General features: G+C 45.9%; 1 pseudogene; it reads left to right on the top strand.

Moving 5' to 3' along the window:
- Positions 1–361: 361 nt before the first annotated feature.
- Positions 362–12,110, top strand: LOC112579324 (annotated as a pseudogene).
- The last annotated feature ends 348 nt before the right edge of the window (positions 12,111–12,458 follow it).

The following is a 12,458-nucleotide window of genomic DNA, read 5'->3' as shown; positions in this document are numbered from 1 at the left end:
AAACAGTTATTGCAGCCAAGTAGTTGGGTGGGTGGGAAAAGAACGGGAATACCCTATAGTTGGTGCTTCACTTGCCAAGTAAGGGGCAAGATTTGAGCAAAGGTGATCTAGCAGATAAAGTATTGCCTGAGTAGTGAACTGTAATTATCTTCCTCCCTATTCAACTTGGTCCAGGGTAGGTGGTTGCAAAGGTTTCTCCTAAGAAATCAGTCCTTGCTGGATCAGGCACAGTGAGACCTTAGGGCTGGTCTGGATACCTACCCACACCCCTCGCAAATGCTTAGACAACCTCTGGCTGAAACAAAAACCAAAAGGTGTCTCAGAGCTCAGAGAAGCCTCCAGAGTCAGAAGAGGAACCAGGATGGTGGAATTTGCACCCTTGTTGGTGTCATGGGAGCACAGGTTTCAGACTTTTGGGGCCCTGCAGTGGATTCTCTCTTGCTTGATCTTGGGTAAGGTGAGCTGAGATGGGAATGGCCGACCATGGGCACCAGCCACTTCGGATGTACATGGTGCATTTTTAGGAGAAAGACACAGATATAAAGGGGCTGCTGATCTCATTGCCTGGGGATTACCTAGGATGGGGGACAACTTTCTCACCTGGCCTTGGGGGAGCTTTGCCAGAAGGAATGTGTCAGACTATCTGTGCCCACTTCCAGCCCAGCCCAGGACCTGGGAGTGTCAGAAACAGCACAGGTAGGTGAGTGTTTCTGGGCCTGGAGCTACAGCAGCTGAGAAATGGGATGTGAGCCTACTGGTGCCAGGAGCAAGAAATTATACCTTCTCCCTTATCCTGAGGGCAAAGGGGAGCCCCAGGAGGGCTTAGGTACCGGAGTGACACGGTCCAATCTGGGTGCAACAGGCTGCAATCCAGGAATCTACAGTGTTGGGGTGTCTGGGGAGATAGATGACAGGGAGCAGTTGTTGCCAAATCAAATTTGGGTCTGCTTGTGGGACCACAGTAAAGCCCATATACTGACACTGGGTTATGGTCAAAAGTGTAGCATTTATTGCAGGGCCAAGCAAGGAGTTTGGGTAGCTAAGACTCAAACTATAATTGAGTCCCCCATGATTTTCAGGGTACAGTGTTAGAGACTGGGTGAGGTAGAGTTGCTGGGTGCATGATCAGCACCAATCGTCTTGGTGTGAAAACTGGGAGACAACATCACCAACCTCTGATTCCGCATGGTCTGAGATCTACCGGCTGGTAAGCAAATTCTTCTACCTGCTCAGTATCTGCAAACAGCTCAAAGATCAGAGATCAGATCAGATCAGTCGCTCAGTCGTGTCCGACTCTTTGCGACCCCATGAATCGCAGCACGCCAGGCCTCCCTGTCCATCACCAACTCCCGGAGTTCACTCAGACTCACATCCATCGAGTCAGTGATGCCATCCAGCCATCTCATCCTCTGTCGTCCCCTTCTCCTCCTGCCCCCAATCCCTCCCAGCATCAGAGTCTTTTCCAATGAGTCAACTCTTCGCATCAGGTGGCCAAAGTACTGGAGTTTCAGCTTTAGCATCATTCCTTCCAAAGAAATCCCAGGGCTGATCTCCTTCAGAATGGACTGGTTGGATCTCCTTGCAGTCCAAGGGACTCGCAAGAGTCTTCTCCAACACCACACTTCAAAAGCATCAATTCTTCGGTGCTCAGCCTTCTTCACAGTCCAAGTCTCACATCCATACATGACCACAGGAAAAACCATAGCCTTGACTAGATGAACCTTTGTTGGTAAAGTAATGTCTCTGCTTTCCATATGCTATCTAGGTTGGTCATAACTTTCTTTCCAAGGAGTAAGTGTCTTTTAATTTCATGGCTGTAGTCACCATCTGTAGTGATTTTGTAGCCCAGAAAAATAAAGTCTGACACTGTTCCCACTGTTTCCCCATCTATTTCCCATGAAGTGATGGGACCAGATGCCATCATCTTCATTTTCTGAATGTTGAGCTTTAAGCCAACTTTTTCACTCTCCACTTTAACCTTCATCAGGAGGCTTTTTAGTTCCTCTTCACTTTCTGCCATAAGGGTGGTGTCATCTGCATGTCTGAGGTTATTGATACTTCTCCCGGCAATCTTGATTCCAGCTTGTGTTTCTTCCAGCCCAGCGTTTCTCATGATGTACTCTGCATATAAGTTAAATAAACAGGGTGACAATATACAGCCTTGATGTACTCCTTTTCCTATTTGGAACCAGTCTGTTGTTCCATGTCCAGTTCTAACTGTTGCTTCCTGACCTGCATACAAATTTCTCAAGAGGCAGATCGGTGGTCTGGTATTCCCATCTCTTTCAGAATTTTCCACAGTTTATTGTGATCCACACAGTCAAAGGCTTTGGCATAGTCAATAAAGCAGAAATAGATGTTTTTCTGGAACTCTCTTGCTTTTTCCATGATCCAGTGGATGTTGGCAATTTGATCTTTGGTTCCTCTGCCTTTTCTAAAACCAGCTTGAACATCAGGAAGTTCATGGTTCACATATTGCTGAAGCCTGGCTTGGAGAATTTTAAGCATTACTTTACTAGCGTATGAGATGAGTGCAATTGTGTGGTAGTTTGAGCATTCTTTGGCATTGCCTTTCTTTGGGATTGGAATGAAAACTGATCTTTTCCAGTCCTGTGGCCACTGCTGAGTTTCCAAATTTGCTGACATATTGAGTGCAGCACTTTCACAGCATCATCTTTCAGGATTTGGAATAGCGCAACTGGAATTCCATCACCTCCACTAGCTTTGTTCATAGTGATGCTTTCTAAGGCCCACTTGACTTCACATTCCAGGATGTCTGGCTCTAGGTCAGTGATCACACCATTGTGATTATCTGGGTCGTGAAGATCTTTTTTGTACAGTTCTTCTGTGTATTCTTGCCATCTCTTCTTAATATCTTCTGCTTCTGTTAGGTCCATACCATTTCTGTCCTTTATCGAGCCCATCTTTGCATGAAATGTTCCTTTAGTATCTCTGATTTTCTTGAAGAGATCTCTAGTCATTCCCATTCTGTTGTTTTCCTCTATTTCTTTTCATTGATCACTGAAGAAGGCTTTCTTATCTCTTCTTGCTATTCTTTGGAACTCTGCATTCAGATGTTTATATCTTTCCTTTTCTCCTTTGCTTTTCACTTCTCTTCTTTTCACAGCTATTTGTAAGGCCTCCCCAGACAGCCATTTTGCTCTTTTGCATTTCTTTTCCATGGGGATGGTCTTGAACCCTGTCTCCTGTACAATGTCACGAACCTCATTCCATATTTCATCAGGCACTCTATCTATCAGATCTAGGCCCTTAAATCTATTTCTCACTTCCACTGTATAATCATAAGGGATTTGATTTAGGTCATACCTGAATGGTCTAGTGGTTTTCCCTACTTTCTTCAATTTAAGTTTGAATTTGGCAATAAGGAGTTTATGGTCTGAGCCACAGTCAGCTTCTGGTCTTGTTTTTGCTGGCTGTATAGAGCTTCTCCATCTTTGGCTGCAAAGAATATAATCAATCTGATTTTGGTGTTGACCATCTGGTGATGTCCATGTATAAAGTCTTCTCTTGTGTTGTTGTGAAAGGGTGTTTGTTATGACTAGCGCATTTTCTTGGCAAAATTCTATTAGTCTTTGCCCTGCTTCATTCCGTATTCCAATGCCAAATTTGCCTGTTACTCCAGGTGTTTCTTGACTTCCTACTTTTGCATTCCAGTCTCCTATAATGAAAAGGACATCTTTTTTGGGTTTTAGTTCTAAAAGGTCTTGTAGGTCTTCATAGAACCGTTCAACTTCAGCTTCTTCAGCATTACTGGTTGGGGCATAGACTTGGATTACTGTGATATTGAATGGTTTGCCTTGGAAACGAACAGAGATCATTCCGCCGTTTTTGAGATTGCATCCAAGTACTGCATTTTGGACTCTTTTGTTGACCATGATGGCTACTCCATTTCTTCTGAGGTATTCCTGCCTGCAGTAGTAGATATAATGGTCATCTGAGTTAAATTCACCCATTCCAGTCCATTTCAGTTCGCTGATTCCTAGAGTGTCGACATTCACTCTTGCCATTTCTTGTTTGACCACTTCCAATTTGCCTTGATTCATGGACCTGACATTCCAGGTTCCTATGCAATATTGCTCTTTACTGCATAGGACCTTGCTTCTATCACCAGTCACATCCACAGCTGGGTATTGTTTTTGCTTTGGCTCCATCCCTTCATTCTTTCTGGAGTTATTTCTCCACTGATCTCCAGTAGCATATTGGGCACCTATTGACCTGGGGAGTTTCTCTTTCAGTATCCTATCATTTTGCCTTTTCATACTGTTCATGGGCGGGTCATGGTGGAGAAATCTGACAGAATGTGGTCCACTAGAGAAGGGAATGGCAAACCACTTCAGTATTCTTGCCTTGAGAACCCTATGAACAGTATGAAAAGGCAAAATGATAGGATACTGATCAGTATGAAAAAGCTCAAAGATAAGGCTCAGAATATTATCTATAGCCCTTAGAGATGAACTAAAGGTCCTTAACACTGTTGAATGGCTAAATGATTATTGTTTTGTCTTGCTTGACTGTTATCCTTTGTCTCTGTTGGGCTTCCCTGGTGGGTTAGATGGTAAAGAGTCTGCCTGCAATGCAGGAGACCCGGGTTTGATCCCTGGCTTGGGAAGATCCTGTGGAGAAGGAAACGGCAACCCACTCCAATACTCTTGAGTGGAAAATTCCATGGACAAAGGAGCCTTGTAGGCTACAGTCCATGGGGTCTCAAAGAGTCAGACATGACTGAACAACTTCACTTCACTTTTTCTCTGTATTTATTATTTCCCTGAATAATTAATTCTTTGACAAAGGTTAGGAGGTGAAGTGAAGTGAAGTCGCTCAGAAGGTCGCAGAGATCCTGCTCAATTACAAGGTTATAATCTACAAACGGGATTACTACATAAACCCATCACCACATAAACCACATAATCCGACCCCCTGATTTTTTTGTATCTGTATACCTCATGAGCCAAAAATGGTTTTTACATTTTAAAAGCTTGTATTTTAAATGATTTATTGCCTATGTAATATTCTCCAACTTGCCCTAAGGAGTCACAAGTCTGATTATTTACAATTTGGCTTTTTAAGGAAAGAAGACTTTCCTAAGTCTAGGGAGGCTGGTAGTGGGTAGAGAGAAGGGGACCTTTTCTAAGGATACTTAGGAGATGGTCCACAGGCAGAATGTACAGCCTGGCATGAAAGTAAGGGGTCCCAGTGGGCCAGTAAATGCTGCACATGTAGTGAAAGCTGGTTCACACTGGACATAGAGCAGGCATTTGGGGGAGATGGCAAAGAAGTGGCCAGAAAGGTCAATAAGGACCTGTCCCCAAGGACACAGGGCCCAGAAACAAATACTTTCTAGTGAGTTACTTGTTTGTTCTGTTTTCTTTTTTCCTCTCCTCTGTAGCTCAAATACTCACACAGTATTTAAAGCTCCTTTCAAATACTTGGTCTTGTTCTCAGCTGCATCTCCAACTCCTAGAAGAGTTGGTGTCCATTAACCTTTTTTTTTGATTGAATGAATGTTGGGAGACATACTAGTAGAATTGAATGCCTGGTTCCATCCTACTGGCTTGCTCTGTGAGCTTAGCCAACCTGCACACCCTTTCTGGGTAAAGTGGGGTTTTACATTTTTTCTTTGGTATTATGAGGGGAATGAAGGGGTTTTCCTTTCTCACGGACTGAAAATACTTCCAACTTAGGATCTGGCCAGCTCTCAGGAGTTAATGGGTGACCTGAGAGTGAGGAAGAGGTTGCGGTTGGGAGTATTCTTTCCAGTCAATTGGAAATGCCCCAATTTTCCTAAGCTTTTGTTTTCTCACTGAAACATGAATACCTGCTATTGTAATAGTTCCAAACACATTCTGTTCTAGAAGTGGAAAATTTCCCCAAATCTTACCCTCCAGGGAGTCACTATTAACAGCTAGGTTTTATTCTCTAGACATGGACATGGGAATTTTTGTTTCATGGGTATAGAAGTTCAGTCTATGAAGATGAGAGAGTTCTGGAGATGAACGATGGTGATTATTAGACCACAACGTGAATGAATTTAATGCTGTTGAACAGTACACTTAAAAGTCATTTTGGGTATACGACCAGGAGTGGGTATGCTGCATCCCATGGTAGCTCTATTTTTAGTTTTATGAGGTATATCCATACTGTTCTCCATAGTGCCTTTGTCAAGAAAAGAATAATTTGAAAAGATATGTGCCCCACAATGCTTATTGCTGCACTGTTTACAACGGCTAGGATGTGAAGGCAACCTAAATGTCCATAAACAGAGAAATGGATAAAGAAGATGCGGTACATATACACACTGGAATAGTAGTCAACCATAAAAAATGAAAAACCATGTCTTTTGCAGCAACCTGGATGGACCTAGGGATTGTTACACTTGAGTGAAGTAAGTCAGACACATAAAGACAGAAATTATATAATATTGCTTATATGCAGAATAGAAAAAAAGAATACAAATTAACTTATTTAAAACAGAACTTAAGAGTCACAGATGTAGAAAACAAACTTATGGTTACAAGTGGGTAATGGGGGAGAGATAAACAGGGAGACTGAGATTGACATAGGCACACTACTATATACGAAACAGATAACTAATAGGAACCTGCTACAAAGCATAAGGAAGTACTCAAAACTCTGTAATGGTCTATATGAGAAATGAATTAAAAAAAAAGAGTGTATGTGTGTATATAACTGATTTACTTTGTTGAACACCCAAAACTAACACAATACTAAAATGAATTATACTCTAATGAAAATTTTAAAAAATAATGAAATTTTAAAAATTATTTTGATGATAAGTATTATGTTAAATATATTTTGGGTGATCAGGCACTCAGTCATCTCTGACTCTTTGTGGCCGTATGGCCTGTAGAATGCCAGGTTCCTCTGTCCATGGGATTTTCCTGGCAAGAATACTGGAATGGGTTGCCATTTCCTCCTTCAGGGTATCTTCCCCAGCCAGGGATGGAACCCACATCTCCTGCATTGGCAGGCAGATTCTTTACCACTGAGCCACCTGGGAAGCCCATAAACAATGAAAAGACAAAACAAAGTGCCCAAAACAAAACACTGAAGTCAGCACCATGAGGGCAGCAATATCTGTGCTTTGTGCATGGCTGTCCCACACCTGGCAGCCAGCCTACTTTGGCTTCTGCATTTTACTACTGTTCAGACTGGGAGAATCCCAGGGACGGGGGAGCCTGGTGGGCTGCCGTCTATGGGGTCGCACAGAGTTGGACACGACTGAAGCGACTTAGCAGCAGCAGACTGGGTCAAAACTCTCTTCCTCCTGGAAGTCAGCCATGAACGTCAGGCTGTTTACCCTACTTTTAACTGGAATACAAGTGAAGGCTGATCTTTAAGAGTTTGAGTGCATGGTGTCAAATGGAGGCAATGGAATGTAGAGACACGATATTTTCTAAGAATGAGGCTCCTTTGGCATCAGATTAAAGACAGCCCCACAGATCACCTGACTCTGAGTTGAAGCCAGGATTAGCCTGTGAAAGGGACTCAGAATCCTAAATCTGGGAGAAATTCTTCACTGAGTCTGCTCCTGGTCCTGTTGCACTCCTGACGGACAGGCCAGGCATGAGATCTCCTCTTCCTCTCTCCCTCCTTCAGCAGGACAGGGCCTGGCAGTGGAGGAAAGAGCTGAGCAAAAACTAAAGAGCTCAGGGAGTTGTATCAACACTGAGCAGCTTAGTGTAGCCAGAATTTGGGGTGCATGTGGGTGGGTGAGGCTGGAGCAAGAAGGGGATCAAGTTAGCAGTGGGGAGCTTGAAGTCAGGCTGAGCTGCTTGAGCTGAGCCTCAAAGTTATAAGAAGTCATGTGAGGACTTGAGATGAAGGGGGAGATCTATCTATGGAATATAGGATTTATCTATGGAAAGATGGGCTGGGGGTAGACAGGAAGTGGGCCGGATTGAACAAATATCTCTTTTCTCTGGGGTCTCATAGAATGGATACTAGAAAGAGTTCATCCTGTCACATTCCACCAGGCATTTATTGAGCACCTGGTGAATACAGACAGAGAGGGAAGTGGAGGGGAAGACCCAAGTGAGAAAGCAGTCTGGGGCAGTGGGAAAAAGTGAGTTTGGACTTAGGCCTACCTGGCTTCAAATTCAGGTTCTCAGTGTGATACAACAGGTGTTGACTGCATTCCTGTCTCCTTGAAGTCTTGGGAAGCTGACCTCTTCCTCCTGGGGTAAGGGCTGGACAGGACAGTGCTGCTATTGCTGTGTAAATGGGAAGAGCTCATTCCTTCACATCACTGACCACTAATGCTCCTGCTTCCCTTCCCAGCCATTCTCTGCAGTGTGGTCTTCATAGCCCTCTTGTTAACAAGATTCTGAATCATCAGTATCCTGTAGATGATTGAGCCAAGCTGTGGCAGGGGGCAGGCACAGTGAAATGGTAAGGCGCTGAGTCATGAGGAAGTACATGAAGGACTATTTCCCCATCTCGGTGAGTAAAGGGGTGGCTAGGGTCCCACATGTCCATGGGGAAGTGTGATCCTGTGTGCAGTGAGCAGAATACTGGGCTTGGAGACAAGAGCCAGGCTTCCAGCATTATGTGGCCTGGGGAACAGTCAGCTTCTCTCTGGTGATGGTTTCCCACCTACAGGGATGTTGGGTCAATATAAGGACTGATGAATGAACAGGATTTGAAGGAGCTCTGTAGTGTATGTAGCTCTGTAGCAGGTGTATGTATCTTACAGGTGTAAAGCCTTCAGTAGCCTAAGTTTGGGGTGAGGGAATCCATACAAATGTAAGATTTTAAGAGACCAACTAGTCCACACTTTATCAGATGATGAGACTGACACCCCAAGAGGGAGGAAGGTGTGACCAAGGACATAGAGACAGGGTTTTTGTTTTGTTTTTATACTGTTTTTAAAGTTTGTACATTAGCTCTGAGAATAGAAGCAGAACAGAGAGCCCTCAGGATCTATCCTGCCCAAACTCTGATAAACTGGGTCTCCTTGGACAGAGCTTTGTCCATCCATCCATCCATTTCCCCGTGGATCCACTAAGCAATCTGATGACTCCTCTTCTGAGTGCCACTGACCCTCTAACCCAGGGTACCTCATGCCCATTTGGACACTTGATCCTGGACCCAAAGCTCAGTCCTTAGTGATGCAGTCCCCTGAATTTGAGTGAGCTGAACTTTGACTCCTTTCCTGAATCCCAGACAGACTATACCCTTGGATGTAAGCACCTGTGATGGTTAATTATCTAGTGGGGATAGGAAGAGGAAGGCAGTAAACAGAGAGGAGGCAGGCAGGGACAGGTGGCCCTCTCTGGAAACAGGAGAGAAGAATGTATATGGTGTCACCTCTGAGGGTGGACATCATAGGTTCTAATACAGGTTCTGCAACATACCAGCTGAATGGCCTTGGGTTAGTTACACATGCTCTCTGAGCCTCGATTTCACGTGTTAAGTGGAAATGTTGCCACATACATAATTGGGTTGTGTGGATTCCATGAGACATCACATCATTCTCGGGCCTTCTGCAGACAGCATCTTGGTCTCTTTTCACACCTGGAGGTGCTGTCAATCGCACATTTGGCAGAAAAACAGTGCTGAGCGTCTCTGTGACTGTCTCATCTACGTCTGTTTTGTCCTTCCTCTAGCTAGGCATCTCTCGCAGAGGGTTTCAAAACTCAGGCACTATTGACACTGTGGTACATGAAGTTGATTTGCAGAAATTCCATGTGCACAGTGTTCAGGATTGTAGGCCACTGCAGGCCTGTGGCACCATCTGCAGAAGGCAGGCAGTACCACCAAGTGGCCAGCAGAGGCAGAGATGACAGGCACTTTGAGTCCCCAGTCCTGGGCTCAGGCCTCCAGAGGGGGCTGTAGTAGGCAGATTTCTGGGCTCCCTTACCTCCCAGGGGAACTTTCAAGTCATCCACAGAGCATCACAGAGCAGTCCCTGCAGGGATCTTAGGGTGGCAGGAAGTAGCGGGGCCAGAGATTCTCTGCTGTCTACTGAAAAAAAATGCACAAACTAAAAATTGTCAGGTGTTTTGTTCTAAGACCTTACTGAGGACTGTAGCTGGGAGATAGCCTCTCAGAAATCTCTGAGGAGCTGTTCTAAAAGGTAACGGAGGGTCAGGACTTCTGAGTTTTGCTGAGGGGGAAAAGAAAACCAGAAAGTTATGTAGAGAAACATCAAAAGATTTCTGCCAGTCACAAAAAGCAGACATCTCCAGTTAATGATTTTCATGCTTTTCTACATGTGGGGAGATGCAAAATCTGGGCTCACTGCAATCATTCCTGTGATGTGCATCCTCACTCTCTGTGACCAGTATCCTGTTTTCTTCCAACCTGAATTCCTTTCAAGGCCCATTGTCAGTGGCGGCTACAGTGGCTGCTGGCTTGAAGGCAGGCAAGCAACACTCCTTGCCCTAACAACTCTGCTGGGCCTACTCCACATTACAAGCCTTTGCGCTGTGATTCTATGAGCCACTGCCTAGTGGTAGAGTTTCTAGGGAAATTAGGAGATTAATTCTGAGCACTGGAGTTTTCTAAACACACCCTATAGGCTTCCTAAAGAGCTAATGGTGGAGAATCAAGCAATCTTTCCCCAAGAACAATCTGTTTCCACCTCATGCTGAAGGTCAGTCCAGGAGCCGGGTTTCTCTGTGAAGATTTCATTATCCTGGAGCAGCAGTGTCTACACAGGCCAAGGCCTGATCAGGGGTGCAGTGCTGTGGGCAGGCTGTGACCTGGTGTCAGGAAGTGCTGCAGACTTGTCAGGACACCTCCCTGGCCCCTCTCCACCCACACCTGTGGGTATCACCGGACTTCATGCCCCTCCTCCTGGCACCCTCTTCCCTGCACCCTGGGGTCTCTTACACTGAGTCACAGGAACTCAGGGGTCAGCCCTGACCCGGGACAGAACTCCAGCTGCCACAGTCCTTGAAGAGATGCTCACTCCCTCCTGTGATGGCTCCTTCATTCTGGGCGGGCTCTGCCTGGGATAAGGTTTCCCTTCACGTAGGACAGGGGCTTGTGTCCCTGTCACCCTCCTAAGAGTCCTACCTCTGCCTTGGGCAGAGGCCTCCCGTCCCTGGTTGGCTGTATCAGCTTCATCCATTCGTGGGTCCGTTCTCTCCCTCTTCATTCATCCACAGTCTCCCAGAGCATCTCCTCTGCTCCAGTCCTGTACTGGGGACAAGGATCCTCAGACAGTCTCTAATCTCAGGACACTCACATGAGGGTGTGATAGCACTTGGGGACACATAGAAGAGGTCAGCATGGAAATTCAGCAGGAAGACTGGGTTGGGGGGTACGAGATGCAGCGCCAGTTCACCAGCTTGCTGTCCCTGCAGCTGGTCAAGACCACCGAGCTGGACCCCTCCAGGAACTACCTTGCTGGTGCCCATCCCCCTGGCATACTGGCCTTTGGAGCTTTTACCAACCTGTGTACCCATAGCACAGGCTTCTCATTTTTTCCCGTCATTTGCTCACATTTAACCGTGTTGAATTAGACTTTCCTGGTTCCCTTCCTCAGGGATTACATCATGTCAGGGGCTGAATCTTCCCACACCTGGGAACCCAGGAAGACCAGGGCTGGAGGCCTGAAGGAGGGATCTTAGGGAGGGTTTCTAAGAATGTATTTCCTCTAAGAGCACGTATAGTAGAGAAGGAGACTAGACACAGGGAAGCACTTCCCACATCTGTGCTCAGCAGTGAGCTTGGTGAGGGTTTGGGAAGAGGGGAATGACTCAGTCCTAGTCCTCAGGGAACTCCCAGTTGCAGTGATAGAGTGTGTAGGGATTCACCACACCCTCCCCTCGAAGCAGTTCCTGGCCTCTCAGCCCATACCTAACCACCTTCCTCTCTTCCCAGAGATGGTCTCACCAGACGAGGAGAGTGCTGCTCACATTCTGAGCAGAGAGGGAGGTGGCAACCTTCTGGGCATCATTGTTGGCAGTGCCAAGGAGGCTCTGATAGCCAGGCCTGGATTCTATAAGCTGGTGTGGTGGAACCACAAGGGTTTCATCAGGCTTGCTCTGATGCACGGTGTAAGGCCAGTGTGGAAAAAAGAGAGTGAGCCAGGCATTCAGGCAGAGAAAGATTTATTGTAGGAAGAGAGAAAGAAAGTGACTGGCTTTAGAGAAATACCAGTACCCTTCCTTTACAGCCAACCCTTCCTATACCCTATAGATGGGAAATTGTGCTCCGGAGGGAGGGGGCCTCAGTTTATCTTTAGCCGGCAGCTGGGGTCTTGTCAGGTCTAGTTGAAGGGGTCTCACGGCCGGGTGGTCACATAGTCTTGAGAAACTGGCACCAGCAGAGAAAAACAGGATATTGTCTTAAGGAAAAACAGGATGCCCGCTAGGGCAATGTGGCCACTGTGACTTCATCCCTTGTTTGTCAGGTCACCACAATGCGCCATATTTTCACTATATACCATGAGCCTCTTGTGAACCCTA

This window comes from Bubalus bubalis, chromosome 16 (assembly GCF_019923935.1).
Source record: "Bubalus bubalis isolate 160015118507 breed Murrah chromosome 16, NDDB_SH_1, whole genome shotgun sequence".
Classification (NCBI taxonomy): Eukaryota; Metazoa; Chordata; class Mammalia; order Artiodactyla; family Bovidae; genus Bubalus; species Bubalus bubalis.
This window is presented reverse-complemented; position numbering and strand designations above follow the sequence as displayed.